Source organism: Zalophus californianus, chromosome 2 (genome assembly GCF_009762305.2).
Source record: "Zalophus californianus isolate mZalCal1 chromosome 2, mZalCal1.pri.v2, whole genome shotgun sequence".
Taxonomy (NCBI): domain Eukaryota; kingdom Metazoa; phylum Chordata; class Mammalia; order Carnivora; family Otariidae; genus Zalophus; species Zalophus californianus.
The window spans coordinates 188,395,320-188,404,214 of NC_045596.1; positions in this window are offsets into that span (position 1 = coordinate 188,395,320).

Sequence of the window (8,895 nt, forward strand, 5' to 3'; positions counted from 1 at the left end):
GTGCTTTTCTCTGTGTTTTATTTCAAGTCGATGGAGAGAGAATTGTTGATTTCACAAATTTGCACAGACTTACCGTGTAAGATGTACCCTCCTACGAGAAACTGTTTAAAATGTTGAATTGAGAAAAAATTGTTTAATGAGCTGACAAGAAGGTAAAGGATACCCAGAGTCTAAAAAAACAATTTTAATATTTTATTTATTTATTATTTGAGAGAGAGAGTGAAAGAGAGAGAGTACCAGCACAAGCTGGGGGAGGCAGAGGGAGAAGCAGACTCCCCGCTGAGCAGGGAGCCCGATGGAGGGCTCCATCCCAGGACCCTGGGATCCTGACCTGAGCCGAAGGCAGACGCTGAACAGACTGGGCCACCCAGGCATCCCCCAGAGCCTAAAACATTTAAACAAAAGTTGGAAGCTTGAGGTTAAGGACAGCTTCAGTTTTCACAGCGTCAGGGGCCCAGAAGACAGATGAGGTCTGGGATCAACCCAGGTTAAGGAGTCACACACAGGTACACACAGCATGCGTGAGGCTGAGACCTATCCCCCCGGGGGGACCCTGAGGAAAAATTCCTGTCTTGAACTTTGGTTCTCCATGGAAGGGTAAAATGTAAACAGATGGACATGGACTCTCCTGATGACTTACAACAGGGTTCCTCACACTTGGATTTCAGCCCAAATTTTTCCCCATATGAGTGATCTTAAAAAACAACTCCTCAAGCCAGGATTTTAGTTTAAAGTGGTACCATCTGGGCACCTGGCTGGCTCAGTCGGTAGAGCAGGTGACTCCTGATCTCAGGGATTGTGAATTAAACTCCCAGGTTGGGTGTACAGAGTATTTTAAAAATAAAATAAGAATTAAAAAGTGGTGCCAACCGGGTAGAGCCTCTGGGCAACTAGTAGAAATGACCACATATTGACCCTGGAAGAACCCACCTTCAAGCCAGACCTCCAAAGAAAGCCCCACAGTAGAGTGCTCGGAATGCGCTCTCACGGTCAAAGCCACGGTCCATGGAAGCGGGACATTGTGACAGTCTCCTACAGGGAAGCTGAGGGGAAGGAGCACTTCAAGGATGTATTCTTACAACACAGACTCTTAGATGTTAAGAGGAATTGAGTAAGGAACAAGAAACTATTAAGACGCATCAAGCAGATTTGGAAAAGAACCAAATAGAACTTCTCGAAAAGTAAAATAACTGGAATTAAAGTTACAGATGAAGACGTGTGCTTTGGCAAATCTGAAGTATAAATATCCTGTGGAATGAAGGCGGAACTAAATTTGCACTTTGGGATTTTCTCTTTTCAATTGTAACCTTAGAATCTTTCTTTCTTTTTTTTTAGATTTTTTATTTTATTAGAGAGAGCGCGCACGTGAGGGGCCGAGGGAGAGAGAGAGGCCAACTCCCCGCTGAGCAGGGAGCCCAATGTGGGGCTCGATCCCAGGACCCTGGGATCATGACCTGAGCTAAAGGCAGATGCTCAACCCACCAAGACACCCAGGCACCCCAATCTTGGAATCTTTCTGCATTATTTCTTCACAGGCCCCACCATTTTAGGTCAGCTGGGTGATTTGAGCTTTCCAAAAGTTCTGCTTGATAATTGCACGTGTACCTTCCAGGACCTTGTTTCAGAAGAGACCAGTTAAGGACAAGGATTTGGCCAATGTTTCCAGAGGTTGTCCGTGATAACTTTAAAAAGAATAAATTTAGAAATCATGCTCTGTAATAAGAGTTTTGTCACTGGATAGTCCACAGAATGAAAACAGAACAAAAGGCATTATCTGGTAGGAATTATCTGGTAATCTATGATTCTAAATTTCAGTGTTTCCATTATGTGACAAAATAATCAGGAATTGATCAATGATCTGAAGTGTTTTTCTGTGTGTGATCCATTAATGAAGAAACTCATTGAAGGTCTTCACCAGCAATTTTCCAATGGAATGGAAGAGAACAGAATTCAACAGAAAATACCAGTGTATATCACATGTTGTAAGGGTCTTTGAGTGCGTGTGACTGTTGTTTTGGTTTGGGGTGTGTATGTGCACCTACTGTATAAAATTTATTTCTTAAAGTACATCACAGTGAAAAAGTTTTAAAGGCACTGATCAGAGCATACAAAATGTGGGACAAATTTTATATGTAAAGATTTCATTTTTAAAAGCACAAAATGGGGGCGCCTGGGTGGCTCAGTCTGTTCAGCGTCTGCCTTCGGCTCAGATCATGGTCCCAGGGTCCTGGGATCGAGCCCCGCATCGGGCTCCCTGCTCTGAGGAGAGTCTGCCTCTCTCTCTCCCTCTGCCCCTCCCCATGCTTGTGCTCTCTCTCATGCACTCTCTCTCTGTGTCTAATAAATAAATAAATAAAATTTAAAAATATGCCTCTCAACGTGCTAAACACATTGATTTTGCATTATTTAAAAAAAAAAAAAGACCAATGAAGTAAAGCTGCATTGCGTAGTATAATGGGAGAGGAGCAAAATGTTAATTTAGGGTAGGATCTTTGAATGACTTTGTAAATTTATAATAATGAAAATTCTTGCATGACAGCGTTGTTTTTTTGTTTTTAGATAATAGTAATGTATCAATGCTGCTTTCTTAGTTTTCACAAATGTATTATAATAAAGTTAAGATGTTACCAGTAGGGGAAACTGGGCGAGAGGTATGTAGGACTTACCTATAATATCAGCACATTTTTTTTAAAGTCTAAAATTAGTTTCAGATTCAAAAATATATTTATTATGGTGCGTGCCGGTCCCTCCAACCCTGAGAGCGTTGTAACAGCTTCCCCGCCTGGGTGGCCCAGTTGGTTAAATGTCTGCCTTTGGCTCGGGTCATGATCTCAAGGTCCTGGGATCGAGTCCCACATCGGTCTCTCTGCTCCGTGGGGAGTCTGCTTCTCCTTCTCACTCTCCCTCTGGGTTCTCCCTCCCTCTCTCTCTCTCTCTCTCAAATAAATAAGTAAATAAATAAAGTCTTTAAAAAAATTTTTTTTGAAAATTTTTAATAATTTTTTTAAAACTCTGCGTCCAGGTGACACACAATGTGACATTCTTTTCAGGCAGTCAGCGTGGTGATCCTCCTGCGTGCCGTGCGGGCTCACCACAATGACACCTGCCGTCAGCAGGACAGCTTTTGAACTGAGCACCTTGCATGAGGAACTGCAAGTGCTAATGCCTGAATCAATGGTAAATAGCTTTAACAGTTTTAGCTTCTTACTCATAAGAACCCAACGTAAGAAAATGCGTCCTATTCTCCCACCATTTCTCGAGGAAGAAACGTTTTCTTCCTGGGCTTCCTGTATAAATCTAGTCACTAAAATAAATTGTTGTCATGGGCTGATCGTGGTAAGAAAACAGATGGGAAACACCGGCACCCTCGCCCGTTCTCCCCTATTTCGGCTGCCGGCACCTGGGAAGTTGGAAGTAACCTCGCGTGTCCTTCTGTGGCCTTCCGGAGCATTTCTTTCCCGTGGCTCCCACAAAGCTTTGGCCTTTGGGGACACTATTCTCGGTATTTTAGGCAACAAGCCATCTCCGTGTCCAGTTCTGTCCTTTCGTTAACAACAGATAACGGAATTTGGAAAAGGAAACTTCACACAGGGGGAAAAATGCACATGAAAACATTTTTTGCTTCGTAATTAAGTGGCTAGAAATTAACCTTGAACATCGTCCTATGATGATAGTTTTTCAAGTACAGAAAGGTGAGGAGAGAGGTTTGCTTTTAATGCGTGGAATTGCATGCAAGGTGAGACTCCGTGTTTCTCCCAAGGGCAGTGCTGTTCTGAGTCACTTGACAACCCACCCCGTTTGTGAAGGAAAATTCTCAGGCTTGGACTCCGGGTCCTGGGAGATGTGAATCCCTCTGAGGTTTCAGTGGAAGCAAACACTTCATCAATTCCTACATTCTTTTCACGGTCTGTTTTGTATTCTTAAAAATCATACTAGTTGGGTGCCTGGGTGGCTCAGTCGGTTAAACATCTGCCTTCGGCTCAGGTCATGATCCCAGGGTCCTGGGATCGAGTCCCACATCGGGCTCCCTGCTCAGCGGGGAGTTTGCTTCTCCCTCTGGCCCTCCGCCCTCATTCTCTCTCTCTCAAATAAATAAATAAAGTAAAGTTACACTTTTTCCACTTCTACCCAATAATATGATATTTTTAAACACGAAAGTGCAAGAAATGAAATGCTGTTGAAACCTTTCTCCCCCTTTCCGTTTCTATGTCTCTGAAGATCACAAAATCTAGAATTTGTCAGGTTGCCATTTCACTTGCTGAATGCTGAATACACTGACTAAAATATTCCTTACCTTCCAAGGGCTGCTCAAAGATAAAAATTTAAATTGATGGGTGTTATTTAGAATCATGATAACTGAGAAATCACAGAGTTTGGTTATAAGAATGTCCATCTGCTAAAAGAAAAGTGTAACTCCCACTACATGCTGACAAATCCCATCTGTTAAGATTTTCCCTTAGTTTCTATATTTTTCTTTTGTATGTCAGTGTTTTAAAATTCTTTATTAATTTTTTATTTTTATCAAAGCCATACATATACTTCGAGAAGTCAACTAGTTCCACGAGGCTTTTAATGTAAAAGGTAATTCTCCCTGCCACACCCCTGCTATCCCAATTCCCACCCCCCATAAGTAACTGCTTTCAACAATTTTTAGCTTAAACTGGCCCACAGGACCCCGGTCGGTGGTCTCCTGCTATCTGTAACCTGGGCCCCAAGACTGTCTGCCATATTCCTGCCTTGGAGCCCCTGCTCTGGCCCTTGCCTCTGCCTGGGACTCTCTCCCTCAAATAGTTACATGGTTAACTCATTCACCTTCGGATCTGTGCTCCAAGTCTAGTTTTGTTTTTTGGTTTTTGGGGTTTTTTTTTGCTTTGAGTGAAGTAGAAAGCCCCTAGAGGGTTCCCCGCCCACACCGGCCACAGCCTTATTGAGATATAATTGACATATAACATTGTGGAAGTTTTTAGTGCACAACGTGATGATTTGAGACACTTATCTACTGCAAAATGATTACCACAATATGATCAGTTAACACCTCCACCAACTCACATCATTATTTGTGTGTGTGTGGTGGGAATATTTAGGATCTACTCACTTAACGACGTTCAAGTATATAATACAGTATTGTTAACCATAGTCACCAGGCTGTATATCAGATCCCCAGAACCTACTCATCGTATAGCTGGAAGTTTGTGCCCTTTGACCAGCAACTCCGCATCCCCCCACCCCCCACCCCCAGCCCCGGGCAACCACCCATCTGCTACTTTCTGTGAGGTCAGCTCTCTCAGAGTCTATATACAAGTGAGATCACACAGTATTTACTTCTCTTTGTCTGACTTTTGTCAGTTAGCACAATGCCCTCCGGGTCAATTCATGTTGTCCCAAGCAGCAGGATTTCCTTTTTCATGGCTGAATAGTATTCCATTGGGGCGAGGGTTTGGAGCAGAGGATTGGGGCGATCTGCCTTAGGGTTGAATGGTTTGTTCTGGCTTCTGGGTTGAGAATAGACTGAAGCAAGAGGGAAGGCGGGGAGACCAGTTTGGAAACTATCACAGAACTGTGGGTGGAAAAGGGTGGTGGCATGAACTAGGGGGGATGTGAGTGAGAAGTGGTCAGTTACTGGATATATACTGAAAGAACTGCTGCCCAGGATTTGCTGATAGATCGATGAAGGATGTGGGAGAGATAGACGTGCACCAAACATGAGTTCTCTAAGTTTTTGACCTGAGCAGTTGCAAAAAAATCCATTGATACAGATGTTAACTCTCCTTAAATTCTGTAAATTTAAGGTAATCTCAGTGATATTGCAACTGGATTTTTAAAAGAAAGAAACAAGCTTATTGTGAAGTCCTTACAGAAAACTAATATACAGGATAGTCAGAAGAAATACTGAAAAAGAAGGGTAATAAAGTGAGATTAGTTCTACCGGTTAGTAAAACATCTTTCAAGCAACAGGAATTAAAATGGTAAGGAACTGGCACCACCTGCTCCTGTCAGTGACATAAAACAGACCTACATGTGTAGAAGAAAAAGAATTCAATATATGACAGGTCTGTAGAAAATTTCTTCGGTAGATGGCAACTTCTTGAATGCATCATTTCAGGATGAGATGATGTTCCTTAAGTAGGGCACAAAACTCCAAAGTCATAAGAAAATGCTAAGTGTGATGACATAAAAGTGAAAATATTCTGCATGGAAAAAAATCCCATAAAGAAGATAACTAACTTTAGGGCACCTGGGTGGCTCAGTTGGTTAAGCATCTGCCCTCAGCTCAGGTCATGATCCCAGGGTCCTGGGATCGAGTCCCGCATCGGGCTCCCTGCTCAGTGGGGAGCCTGTTTCTCCCTCTCTTCCTCTGCAGCTCCCCCTGCTTGTGGTCAGTCTCTCTCTCTGACAAATACATAAGCCTTTTTTTTTTAAAAAGATAACTTTATCTTTCTTTTGAAAGAAAGTTTAATTTTCAAAAGAGATATTACTTTCAATATACATACATATGTATCAAAAGCTGTTAGAAGTTATCAAGAAGAAAAATAACAGAAAAACGAGCAAAGAATGTGACAGTTTGAGAAAAGGAACTATCAGTGACTGTGAAAAAGATATGAAGTCTAGAATAAGAGACATTAAAACTGCAGTGAGATTCTATTCTTCTATGAGGTTGGCAAAGAACAAAACGTTTGGTAACACCGTTTCTGAAGGTGTGAGGAAACAGGTTCTCTCTTCCAACCTTCTTCTGAGTAAACTGATACAACCTTTATGGAAGACAATTCAGCAGTATCTGTCAAAATCACAAAAGCCTTTGGTGCAGAAATTCCATTTCTAGAACGTGTTCCCACTCCTAGACTTGTCCATGTTTGAAGGGACCCATGTGCAGGGATAATGTCCTGTATTATTACTCGCCCCAGCCAGTATCAGTATCTTTAGATGTTCCCTGAGTGCGAGGCAGCGGGGTGGGTCTGGGCTCAGTCAGAGGCTGTGTGGGAAAGTGAAAAAAGCCTCTGTGTCGGAATCGGGCAGATGTGTTAGAATGTACACCCTTCAGGGAGTAAGTCGGAGGGGGAGACGAACCATGAGAGACGATGGACTCTGAAAAACAAACTGAGGGTTCTAGAGGGGAGGGGGTGGGGGGATGGGTTAGCCTGGTGATGGGTATTAAAGAGGGCACGTTCTGCGTGGAGCACTGGGTGTTATGCACAAACAGTGAATCATGGAACACTACATCAAAAACTAATGACATAATGTATGGTGATTAACATAAGAATAAAAAATTGTTAAAAATAAAAGAATGGGGGCGCCTGGGTGGCTCAGTCGTTAAGCGTCTGCCTTCGGCTCAGGTCGTGATCCCAGGGTCCTGGGATCGAGCCCCGCATCGGGCTCCCTGCTCCGCGGGAAGCCTGCTTCTCCCTCTCCCACTCCCCCTGCTTGTGTTCCCTCTCTCGCTGTGTCTCTCTCTGTCAAATAAATAAATAAAATCTTAAAAAATAAAATAAAATAAAATAAAATAAAAGAATGTACACCCTTCAGCGTTGTTTGTGTGAATTTAAGGAAATTCAACACGTAAGGACTGCTGTGCCCCCAGCAGAAGACTCCTGCAATGAAGGGCGCTGAGCCCTTGGCCCGGGTTCCTCAGCTACCGCACAACCCAGCATGGACCCAGGGGCCATCCAGCCCAGCGCATGGGACGTGGGCTCAGGGAAAGCTGAGCTGCTTCCATTTGCGGCTCTGAGAGGAACAAATGGTGTCACTGTGGCCCATTTCATTCAGTCTTAGTTACTTCCTGCAACAACAGAACATGGCAGGTTGATTAACTCTCTTGCATGGTCATCTCTTCCAGCGTGTTGTTACTTCTTGCCATCCTCTGTGAGGTTGGGGCTCTTCCCTTGGCAAGAATGACAGTACCTTGAGGGGTGCCTGGGTGGCTCAGTCAGTGAAGCATCTGACTGTTGATTTCAGCTCAGGTCATGATCTCAGGGTCGTGAGATCGAGCCCCATGTAGGGCTCATTGCTCAGTGCGGAGTCTGCTCGAGATTCTCTCTCCCTCTCCCTCTGCCCCTCCCCCCACTGCACTCTCTAAATAAAAAAAAATATTTTTTAAAAAGAATAGTAGTACCTTGAATCACCAGGTCGTTAGGAAATGCTATAATGGGTACAGAGCAGGAAGTAAGTGGTAGTGACTATTTTTTTAAAGATTTTATTTATTTATTTGAGAAAGAGAATGAAAGAGAAAGAGCATGAGAGGGGGGAGGGTCAGAGGGAGAAGCAGACTCCCCGCTGAGCAGGGAGCCCGATGTGGGACTCGATCCTGGGACTCCAGGATCATGACCTGAGCCGAAGGCAGTTGCTCAACCAACTGGGCCACCCAGGCGCCCAGTAGTGACTATTTTTTTAATAAATTTCTTTGTCACCTTTGTTCCTCAAATCAGATGTCCCTGAATATCAAACAGCAACTGCTTTTTAGTTTATAATCCTGGCTATCTATCATTCCACTGTAAATAACTAGAGAAAAATACATTTTCTAAACCTGTGTTTTTCAAACTGGTTCGTAACCTATTAGTGGATATAAATTCAATTTAGTGGGCTTTTAGTGACATTTTTGAAAAAATGAACAGAGTAGAATAAGAGATCAGAATACAATATAAGTTCCAGAGTAGATACCATCCTGTGAAACATTTTCAGCTTGTTTGTTAGAACCAGTGTGTTTACATACGCAGGTGAGGTATCAAAGGGACTGTGTGTTCTTTTTTTTTTTTTTTTAGAAAATTGAAAACTCCTTTTCTAAATTCTAAACTGCTGCTTGGCTTGAACATTTGTGAGGGTTTCAGTGGAATCGGATCAAATGATCTTGTGTGTAACCAGAACAAGCCCTTCGATGGGACCAAAGATGCCAGGAAGTCGGTA